We start from the raw sequence: 11574 nt of genomic DNA, 5'->3' as shown, positions 1-11574 counted from the left end.
TTAACCCATGGAGGTCTGGATTTGGAGTCACACTAAAAATTAAAGTGGAAAAACACACTACAGGCTGATCCAACTTTGATGTAATGTCCTTAAAACAAGTTAAAATGAGGCTCAGTAGTGTGTGTGGCCTCCACGTGCCTGTATGTCCTCCCTACAATGCCTGGGCATGCTCCTGATGAGGTGGCGGATAGTGTCCTGAGGGATCTCCTCCCAGACCTGGACTAAAGCATCCGCCAACTCCTGGACAGTCTGTTGGTGGATGGAGCGAGACATGATGTCCCAGATGTGCTCAATTGGATTCAGGTCTGAGGAATGGGTGGATCAGTCCTTAGCATCAATGCCTTCGTCTTGCAGGAACTGCTGACACACTCCAGCCACATGAGGTCTAGCATTGTCTTGCATTTGGAGGAACCCAGGGCCAACCGCACCAGCATATGGTCTCACAAGGGGTCTGAGGATCTCATCTCGGTATCTAATGGCTGTCAGGCTACCTCTGGCGAGCACGTGGAGGGCTGTGCGGCCCCCCAAAGAGATGCCACCCCACACCATTACTGACCCACTGCCAAACCGGTCATGCTGGAGGATGCTGCAGGCAGCAGAACGTTCTCCTTGGCGTCTCCAGACCCTGTCACGCCTGTCACATGTGCTCAGTAAGAACCTGCTTTCATCTGTGAAGAGCACAGGGCGCCAGTGGTGAATTTGCCAATCTTGGTGTTCTCTGGCAAATGCCAAACGTCCTGCACGGTGTTGGGCTGTAAGCACAACCCCCACCTGTGGACGTCGGGCCCTCATACCACCCTCATGGAGTCTGCTTCTGATCGTTTGAGTAGACACATGCACATTTGTGGCTTGCTGGAGGTCATTTTGCAGGGCTCTGGCAGTGCTCCTCCTGTTCCTCCTTGCACAAAGGCGGAGGTAGCGGTCCTGCTGCTTGTTTGTTGGCCTCCTACGGCCTTCTACACGTCTCCTGATGTACTGGCCTGTCTCCTGGTAGCGCCTCCATGCTCTGGACACTACGCTGACAGACACAGCAAACCTTCTTGCCACAGCTCGCATTGATGTGCCATCCTGGATGAGCTGCACTACCTGGAAAGAAAAATCAGGAGAACGCACCCATAGTGCAGATAAATTTATTTCAGACAACGGGTAAAAAGGACATTTCATGAATAATGAGAGACCCGTACCCTATAAGACCCACTCTTTGGGCCAGTTTGAACACATGTCATAATCCACCAGGCAAAACACCAGACCTGCTGTCATCAGAGACCGGACCATGCACTGCGCCGGAAAAGACCAAACCCGTCAGGTCACTCGCAAGGATGCAGCCGGGATGTGTAAGCCGGGAGTGGGAGAACGCACGTCTGGCAGGCCCCGTTGTCTGAAATAAATTTATCTGCACTATGGGCGCGTTCTCCTGATTTTTCTTTCCAGTTACATTTGCTCAAGGAGTCCTGAGCGGCTTTGGAGATCTGCCGCGGTGCTAGGTACACCAGTGCAACAGCACAGAGATTTATTTACTGTGAACGGAACACCTTCATCTAATGATCACCAGCGCACCTGTACATTATTTTTCATATTCATATATATATACACACACACATGTCGAAGGTCCGGCACTACCAACTCTACAATGTATCTGAGCCGGTGCCCTCACGGAGAAAATACAAAAAGCAACACAGGTGCGGCACTCGAGCATTTCAATACCCACAAAAGCAGGCGGACACTCTTTTAGATCTAAAAGAGCGTCCACCTGCTTTTGTAGTTATTGAAATGCTTGAGTGCCGCACCTGTGTTGCTTTATATATATATATATATATATATATATACACACACATATACATACAGTGGTGCTTGAAAGTTTGTGAACACTTCAGAATTTCCTATACGGTATTTCTGCTGAAATTTGGCCTAAAACTACCCCAGCTTTTCACACTCCTCTGTCCTAAAAGTAGATAAGGAGAGCCAAATCAAACAAATGAGAGACAAAAAAAAATAGACGTGCACTTCTTTTTTTTTTTTAAGGAAAATTATCCAATATCACATACCTGTGAGTGGCAAAAGTATGTGAACCTTTGCTTTCAGTATCTGGTATGACCCCCTTATGCAGTAATACTGTAACTGCATGTAAACATTTCCGGTAATTGTTGATTAGTCCTGAACATCGACTTGGAGGAATTTTACCCCATTCCTCCATACAAAACAGCTTCAGCTCTGTTATGTTGGTGAGTTCCCTCCTATGACTGCTCGCTTTAGGTCCTTTCACAACATTTTGATTATATTGATGTCAGGACTTTGAATTTGCCAAAACATTCAATTTATTCTTCTTTAACCATTCTTTTGTTAAATGACTTGTGTGCTTTGGCTTGTTGTCTTGCATGACCCATGTTCTCTAGAGATGCAGCTCATGGACAGATGTCCTGGCATCTTCCTTTAGAATATTCTAGTATACTTCAGAATTAATTGTCCCATCAATGATGGCAAGTCATCCTGGGCCAGAGGCAGCAAAACAGGCCCAAATCATGATACTACCACGATCATGTTTCACAGATGGTATGAGGTTTTTATGCTTAAATGCAGTGTTTTCCTTTCTCCAAACATAATGCTTCTCATTTAAGCCAAAAAGCTCTATTGTGGACTCGTCTGTCCACAAAACATTGTTCCAATAGCCTTCTAGCTTGTCCAGGTGATCTTTAGCAAACTGCAGATGGGCAGCAATGTTCTTTTTGGAGTGCAGCGGCTTTCTCGTTGCAATCCTCTCATTTACACCATTGTTGTTCAGTGTCCTCCTGATGGTGGACTCATGAACATTACATTAGCATTAGCTTATGTAAGAAAAGCCTTCAAGAGCTTAATGGTTACCTTGGGTTCCTTTGTGACCTTGCAAACTCTTTGACACCTTGCTCTTGGCGTGATCTTTGTTGGTCGACTACTCCTGGGCAGGCCCGGCGACAGGGAGGTCAAAGACGACACCCGTCCCGGGCTCTGATGTTGTGAGGGGCCGAAGGTTCAGCAGTAGCAGCATGGCATGGATTTAAATAATTACATAGTGCACGGCACGCTAGCCCTGGCCCGCCCACTGTGTACTTTAAAAGTGGTCACCCCTCATTACCCCCAGCCCAGCCCCAGGTCAGCTGTCAGGAACTCCGAGACCTGCAGCCAGTCCCCGTGTGCAATGACGTCACGACTATCTACGCACGACGCTGCATCCTCCCCTCCCCGCCCATCCTGTCTCTGCTGTGAGAAGTGGCCAAGCAGGAACGGGACTTCGGCTAGAGTGACTGCCAGTCCGCCGCGCAGACACTCAGGCAGGTTGGCAGCTTGTTGCGACAGGGATATCAGTGTACTAGGCCCCTAGATTTCTGATGCTGACCCTGCTCCTTGGGAGAGTAATAATGGTCTGGAATTTCCTTCATTTCTACACAATCTGTCTGTCTGTTTATTGATGAAGTCCAAACTCTTTAGAGATGGTTTTGTAACCTTGTCCAGCCTGATGAGAATTAACAACTATTCTTCTGAGGTCCCCAGAAATCTCCTTTGTTCATGTCATGATACATTTTCACAAACGTGTTGTGAAAATCAGACTTTAATAGATCCCTGTTCTTTTAAAAAGACAGGATGTCCACTCACACCTGATTGTCATCCCATGGATTGAAAATACCTGACTCTAATTTCACTTTCAAAATATCTGCTAAGCCTAAAGGGTCACATACTTTTGACACTCACAGATATGTGATATTGGATCACTTTCCTCAATAATAAAATGAGCATGTCTAATCCTTGTGTCTCATTTCTTTGATTTGGTTCTCTTTATCTACTTTTAGGACTTGTGCAGCCGCCGTTCCAAGTAACTCCAAGATAATTCCACTCTACTGTACAATACACTATCATGAGTGGAGTGTAAACGGGTAGGACATGCACAGACTGCCACTGTAAGCTGTCTTACTTAGTAAATATGTACACATAATTAAAAATAAAATGAGATGTCATAGTTTGTGGCTGTTTTTATTATGTTAATTTGACGATCATCAAATAAGAGCTTATAATCAAACACGCTCCAAATTACAGCCCTGCTTGGTGAGTTATACTGTGCCTAGCTTAACAGGCCATGCTCACTTGCAGTGCAGTCAAAGATTCAAATAGGAGAGCCACATCAACTGTAGGAGTTAATCCGTAATAGGATTATATTAGGAAGATTTTTTTTCTTTCGTAGAACAATTTATGCATAACCAACATCGCAGCTGTTTGTACCGTCAATCATATACAGCATTTGGTTGATGGTGCTCCCAGTATTTAAGTAATGAAATTTCAACTAGAGTTTTGCAAAGATGCAAAAAAGACAAACAAATACAGTGCCTTGCTAAAGTTTCCCCCCTCTAGGCTTTTACCTATTTTGTTACATTGCAACCTGTCTTTTTATTTTTTTAATCTGAATTTTATGTGATGGATCTGCACAAAATAGTTTAAGTTGGTGAAGTGAAATGAGAAAAATGTATATAAAAAATAATTTTTATAAATAAAAATTTTAAAATTGGCATGTGCATATATATATTCACCCCCTTTGCTATGAAGCCCCTCAAAAGTTCTGGTGCAACCAATTACCTTCAGAAGTCAAGTAATTAGTGAAATGTCCACCTGTGTACAATCTAAGTGTCACATGATCTGTCAGTATAAACACACCTTTTCTGAAGGGACCCGGAGGCTGCAACACCACTAAGCTAGGGGCATCACACCATGAAGACCAAGCAGCTCTCCAAACAAGTCAGGGACAAAGTTGTTGAGAAGTACAAGTGAGGGCTGGGTTATAAAAAAAAAAAAATATCCAAATCTTTGACCATGGTACCACAACAAAGGAGAGGGCCGGCCATCAAAACTCACAGACCGGGCAAGGAGGGCATTCATCAGAGAGGCAGCACAGAGACCAAAGGTAACCCTGAAGGAGCTGCAGAGTTCCACAGCAGAGACTGGTGTATCTGCGCATGTGACCACAATAAGCCGTACACTCCATAGAGCTGGGCTTTATGGAAGAGTGGCCTGAAAAAAACAAAACATTATTTAGTGTTAAAAATAAGATGGCACGTTTTGAGTTTGCCAAAAGGCATGTGCGACTCCCCAAATGTATGGAGGAAGGTTGTCTGGTCAGATAAGACTAAAATTTTACTTTTTGGCCACCAAGGAAAACGCTATGTCTGGCAAAAACCCAACACATCCCACCACCCCAAGAACACCATCCCCACAGTGAAACATGCAGGGACTGGGAAACTGTTTTGAGTCGAGGGAAAGATGGATGGTACTAAATACAGGGATATTCTTGAGCAAAACCTGTTTCAGTCTGCCTGTGATTTGAGACTGGGACGGAGGTTCACCTCCCAGCAGGACAATGACCCGAAGCATACTGCTAAAGCAACACTCGAGTGGTTTAAGGGGAAACATTTAAATGTGTTGGAATGGCCTAGTCAAAGCCCAGATCTCAATCCAATTGAGAATCTGTGGTCAGACTTGAAGATTGAGGTTAACAAGTGGAAACCATCCTACATAAAGGAGCTGGAGCAGTTTTGCCTTGAGGAATGGGAAAAAATCCCAATGGCAAGATGTGGCAAGCTCATAGACTTATCCAAAGTGACTTGCAGCTGTAATTGCCGCAAAAGGTGGCTCTACAAAGTACTGACTTTAGGGGGGTGAATAGTTATGCACGCTGAAGTTTTCTTTTCTTTTATCCTATTTGTTATTTGCTTCCCCCCAAAAAAAAAAACATCTTCAAAGTTGTAGCCATGTTCTGTGAATGAAATGATGCCAACCTTCAAACAATCCATTTTCATTCCAGGTTGTGAGGCAACAAAACATGAAAAATGCAAAGGGGGTTGAATACTTTAGCAAGGCACTGTAATTTTTTCTGGGGCACACTTTAGAAAGTATTAGTCTATAGTCAAATTAAAACATAGCTTTTATTAATTAACGCTTCTAAAATTAACTTTGAGTGGTTTTTTTTTTACGTTATGATAAAATCAGATTAAGGCACATAAGGGTAAGGGGTGTAATTAATATTACCCCAATATAGGGAATATTACTGTATATTATTTTGTTCCTTTCACTTGTCAAGTATATTTCAAATGTTGGGCTATTTGGTAAAAAAAAATATGGGTTTCCTCCTATATACAATGATTTGAACCCTTAATTGGTTCGTATAGTGGGGAAAGTGGAACTAACCTCTCCATGTGCAACGTGATGTTAGTCAAATGTCTGATTAATAGTCTCGTGGTAGTCTCAATAGTCAAATGGTTGTACGTATCCCCAGGTCAGTCATAAAGTAGTTTCAACACAACAATGATAATAAAGATCTGGGACACAATGTCTTAGTATCCAATGAAAGGGAGATTCGGCATAATTCATACCTGATCGCAGCCGCAAAATCTTTCTCTAATGGGCAAAACCATGTGCACTGCAGGGGAGGCAGATGTAACGTGGAGAGAGTTAGATTTGGGCTGGTTACATTGTTTCTGTGCAGGGTAAACACTGGTTACTTTATTTTTACACTGCACATGGTTTTGCACATTAGAGAAAAATGTTGCCGCTGCGATCAGATCTGAATTAGGCCCATTGTTTATTTACCATCTGATAAGAGCATCTTACAACACCTGGTATTCCCAGAAAGTATCCCATTCAAGTACTAACCAGGCCCATCAATGTTAGGCTTCCAAGATCAGACATGTTTGGGCACATTCAATGTGGTGTGGTCATAAGCACCTAATGGGACTACACAATTCTCTGTAAATATTAATGGGGCATCATAGCCAGATCTCTAAAATCATGATTACACCCAGTATAGATAGGAGCATCAATGGATACTCCAGTATGTAAAAAGAGGGTAAACAGATCTGATAAATTGCATAATCTATATCACCTGTTCACAAAAAAATTGGTTTTAGTTTTTCAACAAATTCACAATTGTAGTTATATCATCAGGTTACAACATAAAAGTAAACTGATTTAGAAAACAGTCCATAGATTTTAATTCTAGTTCGAGAAACGAGAGATGGAACAGATTTGATACCATATTTTCAGAAAAAAACTTTTTCCACAAAAAAATATTTGTTTTTCAACAATCCTTTTATAGTATTAAAAAATGTGTTTCAAATGGAGAAATCCAAGATGAAAAAAAACTATTATTGTGGCAACCGAAACTAAACCCAACACCACTGCTGTTCAGTGTCATGTGGATTGTGTCAAACACTAACTGAGAGAGTGACTGGGAGTCGCAGAAGGCAGAGAAGAAAGAATAGTTGAGAACACATTGTAGCCCCACCTCTGGAGCTGCCACTGGTTACTTTTAGGCAAGTCTATTCAGAAACAGACAATCCTCTATGGGAGGGAGAGTGGTGCAAACATTATTGAGCTTCTGGATCTAGAGCAGCGGGTCTCAAATTCTGTACCCAAGGCACCCCAACGGTCGAGGGTTTAGGTATATCCATGGCTCAGCACAGATGGTCAAATCAAATTGACTAAGATGCTAACTAAGTCACCTGTGGCCAAGCATGGATAAACTTAAAACCTGGACCATTGGGTGGTCTTAAGGACCGTGTTTGAGAACCTCTGATCTAGAGTGTACCAGCCCAATACTGAGCAGCACTGCCCTCATCTTGGCATCCCTTGACATTGTTATATGACAAGAGGTTCCACTATTACAGTATTACTTGGGTACCCAAGTGCCAGTATGCAGTGACAGCCAATTATGTTGAATGCTGACATTTGTAAAAATATAAGCGCGAGCATGTACATTGGCAAAGTGCATAATTACACTTGTAGTGTAGATATAGTCTATACCAGTGGTTCTCAAACTCTGTTCTCAGGACCCCACACAGTGCATGTTTTGCAGGTAACCCAACAAGTGCACAGGTGTATTAATTACTCACTGACACATTTTAAAAGGTCCATAGGTGGAGCTAATTATTTCACTTGTGATTCTGTGAGGAGACCTGCAAAACATGCACTGTGTGGGGTCCTGAGGACCGAGTTTGAGAACCTGTGGTCTATACTATAAATGATACTCCCATCAGGAAAAGGTAAGTAGTGCTCTCATCATAATAGAAATTGTATTGTGTAGTAAACAAAATAAGGAGATTCCCAGTGTCAAAGTCAAAAAATATTGTAATACATATGCCTTGTACTAACCCCATGCACATGCCCGCTGCTCGTGCACTCAGTCCTCCGTGAGTGCACATATCCGCAATTTGCGTAGGATCTCTCCGGTGATCATGCGCGTGATATGGGTATTTACGGCAGAGTTTGTGAGCGCGTAGAGGGTTATTAGAACATTACATATTTAACCCAAATAGTGCACATTGTACACATAGCCCCCTGCACCACATCAGAAATATATAGCTATTTAAAATAGTAACAGAACAAAGGGATTCACCTTTACAGGATAGGAGGGGACAGAACAAGGTTACAAGGTGGTGTTTGGTATCCAGCTGTAGGGTATTTTAAGGGAAACATTCTGGTGTTGGTTTGAGGAAAATCGCATGTTCCTGAGGATAGTTAGATGCAGAAGCAGAATATAGGTTTAAACTTTATTTACTGTATATTATGTATGCGGGGGGAATCAAGAGGAGACCACCCACAAGAGCAGTTGAGAAAGACATAGCCCACCTTTTCAAATCAACCTATGACCTCTTCTGTAATGTTAAGACACATCCCTGTGTCCAATAGACAAAGGGATTACAGTGACCATTGTATTGTATATGGAAGTAGTGTATAAAAAAAGCCTGTTGCTGCCTGGCTGGTCAGAAGACTCTGAACGCTATCTGTATGACCAGCGGAGGACCAAGCCGGGTTGCGCTTGTGAACATTCTCACGTATGTACATTCTCTGTAGCCATTATTCTGTTTAGATTTATCTTGTTAGCCTGTAGTGTATGATTTGTACTGTTTACCTTTTGGAACAATCCACAGTGGCCTTAGATCCCTGTGGTTTCAACTACAAATCAGTGTTGTGTCTTCACTTTCCTGCTAGGGTTTAAAGCGTATAACATTACCAAACTGTATAAGGTTTTAAAAGTGTATTGATAAGGTGTAACATCATTGCAGTGCTTTGCTGCATGAGGTTTAAGGTGTAACATCATTGCAGAGCTTTGCTGCATAAGGTTTAAAGTGTAATCATATCATTGCATTGTATAACTGTATAAGGTTTTAAGGTCGATTAATTGTGTGTGCGCATGCTGTGTGTGCTTTGTACCCACAGTGCGGCATGTGTACGCTGAGTGCGTACATGGTACGGGACTCTGTACGCAAATAGCGTACGAAGTACGTAGCGTGAGCTAGCGACCGCAGCAGCTCCATGGTAAAGGTGTGTTTAAAGGTATAGCTTTATGGTTTAAGATAATATCGACATTATCAATTGAGGGCTCGTCCAGTTTTTCCTCATACCCACAGCCTAGCAGCGTACAGCAGACTTTATCTATCAGCAAAGGGCGGGAAGGTATCGTATCCCACACAAACCTTCTCCTGGTTGGTGGATACACTAGTGCTGATAAGATAAGAGTCTGCTCTGCAAGGTTTGTTGGGATGCTGGTGGAATCCGGAAGGTAAGAACGCAAAGCTATTTTTAAAGTCTGTGAATTTCTGTTTGGCGCCAAATGCGCACACAATACAAGCATACACCTGTACTCTGCATATCTGCTCATATTGTTGCAAAACAAGGTTCAAATGAGTAATATTGTGTTTGATTCAGATTGGATTGCTTATCTGTTAAGTAGGGTAAAAGTACATTTAAAAGTTGCTGCAAAAGCCTTGATATAGTGTTGTTTTTTTTTTAACTCAGGCCTAATATAACTTCAGGGGCTTGCATGGTGTGTGATTTCTTTGTAACAAAGGAAGCCGCATGGTTTGTCCTCCATTTTGGACTAACCACATGGCCTGTCCACCATTTTGTGTAACCCTCATGGATGTGGAAGGGGGAGGAGCAGCGACCAGGTTGGGAAGGTCATTTTTCTAAATGGCTGATTTTCACTGCCCGGAATAATCAGCCATCCTTGGTCAAAAAAAGAAATCACCATTTATGAGTTACCAATGCATTTATTTAACCCATGCCATAGTCAATTACAAATAGTTTCAGATGGGGCTTAATGAAAGTTAATAATAAGATGAATACTTGATGTAAGAACGACAAACAAAGTTTTTTGTTTTTTTCTTTTACCTCTAAGATTCAGTTAACTCTGCTGGCTATAAGATAGCCATTGAAATGCAAATTAACCTGTGTAACTGCTTTTTCCTAGCAGTGGAAAAAACCACCTTTACAGGCAGCCAATAGCACATAGCATTCATATGCAAATTAGAAGCACTTAATGGGTAAATGAGTCTCAGGAGACCAGTGAATGGTACATATATATAATATTATAATTATGTGTGTGTTTATATCAATGTATGTTCTGCAAGATAGCTATCCAATCTGAATCATACCATTTGAATTAGCGATTACTAGATTCATTTTGACCTGTACTGAAAAATTTGTTGCTATTTAGTTAAAATATAGAGTTAATATTTAAGGAAGTAAGTGTAAGACGCACACACAGCCTGGCCTAGTTGTAAAGGTTTATACAGAAAGAAACTGTGTGTAGTGTTAAGTGAGCGATTATAGTTAAATATCGTTTACATTAATAGAAGTGTGGGATTTGTAGTATTGCGGACGTATGGCCTTTGTACACGTGTCTCGGACAGTGTATGGGACTGCGTACACAACGTAAGGACGTACGCACGTGACGTGTTCACACAACATGCGTAAAAGTACGACCGCTAAATACAAATCACACAATAGCATTGTTTTAGTTTAGGCGCAAGACGGTAACCACGCGATAATAGCACAAATTGATCAGTTTCCAATATTTTGTTTAAAAACCTTTTTTTACTGTAGTACCTCTGGGGAAAGCTATCAGTTAACAGGAAAAGATATTTTTCTGATCAGAAAATTATAGAATGTTAGTGTGGGCTGAATAAGGTGTGAATGTATTGAATCCCGCTTGGTGAACTTGGTGATCTTGGTGAAGCTTGGTGAAACTTGGTGAAGCATAGTCTAGGTGAAAACGTGGTGAGCACGGTCTAGGTGAATACGTGCAACGGAGTGTGATAAAGTTTTCATGGTATTACAGTCCAGCTGTTTTGGAGCACAGTGTGGAGACTCCAGTGATCCTACCACTTATAGATAGCAAGTGTCTATAAGCGGTACGATTGGACCGCACGGTTGTATGGGCAATACGTGACGCAACGTGATACGAAGTTTTGCATATTTGTGCGTAAATCTCGTCATCATACGCATTATAGGAAGCACATGCAAGCGTGATTTGTGTAAAGTAAAGGTTTAGGGAGTTTTCGCTGGTCTCTCAGGAAAATCTCCAGAGGCAGATATTCACTGGGTACGGTAAGTTACTCCTAAAAGGCCCAGGGGATATAGGCTGAAGTAGGGCCTGCAACGGCTACACGTGTCTGCTAAATAAGGCGGATCCGTGATACTCGAAGCAGAAGAAGTTAGTGGAAGAACTTTGAGGACTTCCACCGGTAGACTACTGTGTTTGGTGCATTTTAGGAA

At 42.2% G+C, this 11574-nt stretch overlaps 1 pseudogene; it reads right to left on the bottom strand.

The window, feature by feature from the left end:
* Positions 1-6620: 6620 nt before the first annotated feature.
* On the bottom strand, positions 6621-6739 carry LOC134950052 (5S ribosomal RNA; annotated as a pseudogene).
* Positions 6740-11574: the final 4835 nt, after the last annotated feature.

Source organism: Pseudophryne corroboree, chromosome 8 (genome assembly GCF_028390025.1).
Source record: "Pseudophryne corroboree isolate aPseCor3 chromosome 8, aPseCor3.hap2, whole genome shotgun sequence".
NCBI lineage: Eukaryota > Metazoa > Chordata > Amphibia > Anura > Myobatrachidae > Pseudophryne > Pseudophryne corroboree.
Note: the sequence above shows the minus strand (reverse complement) of the source record. Positions and strands in the feature narration are given on the sequence as shown.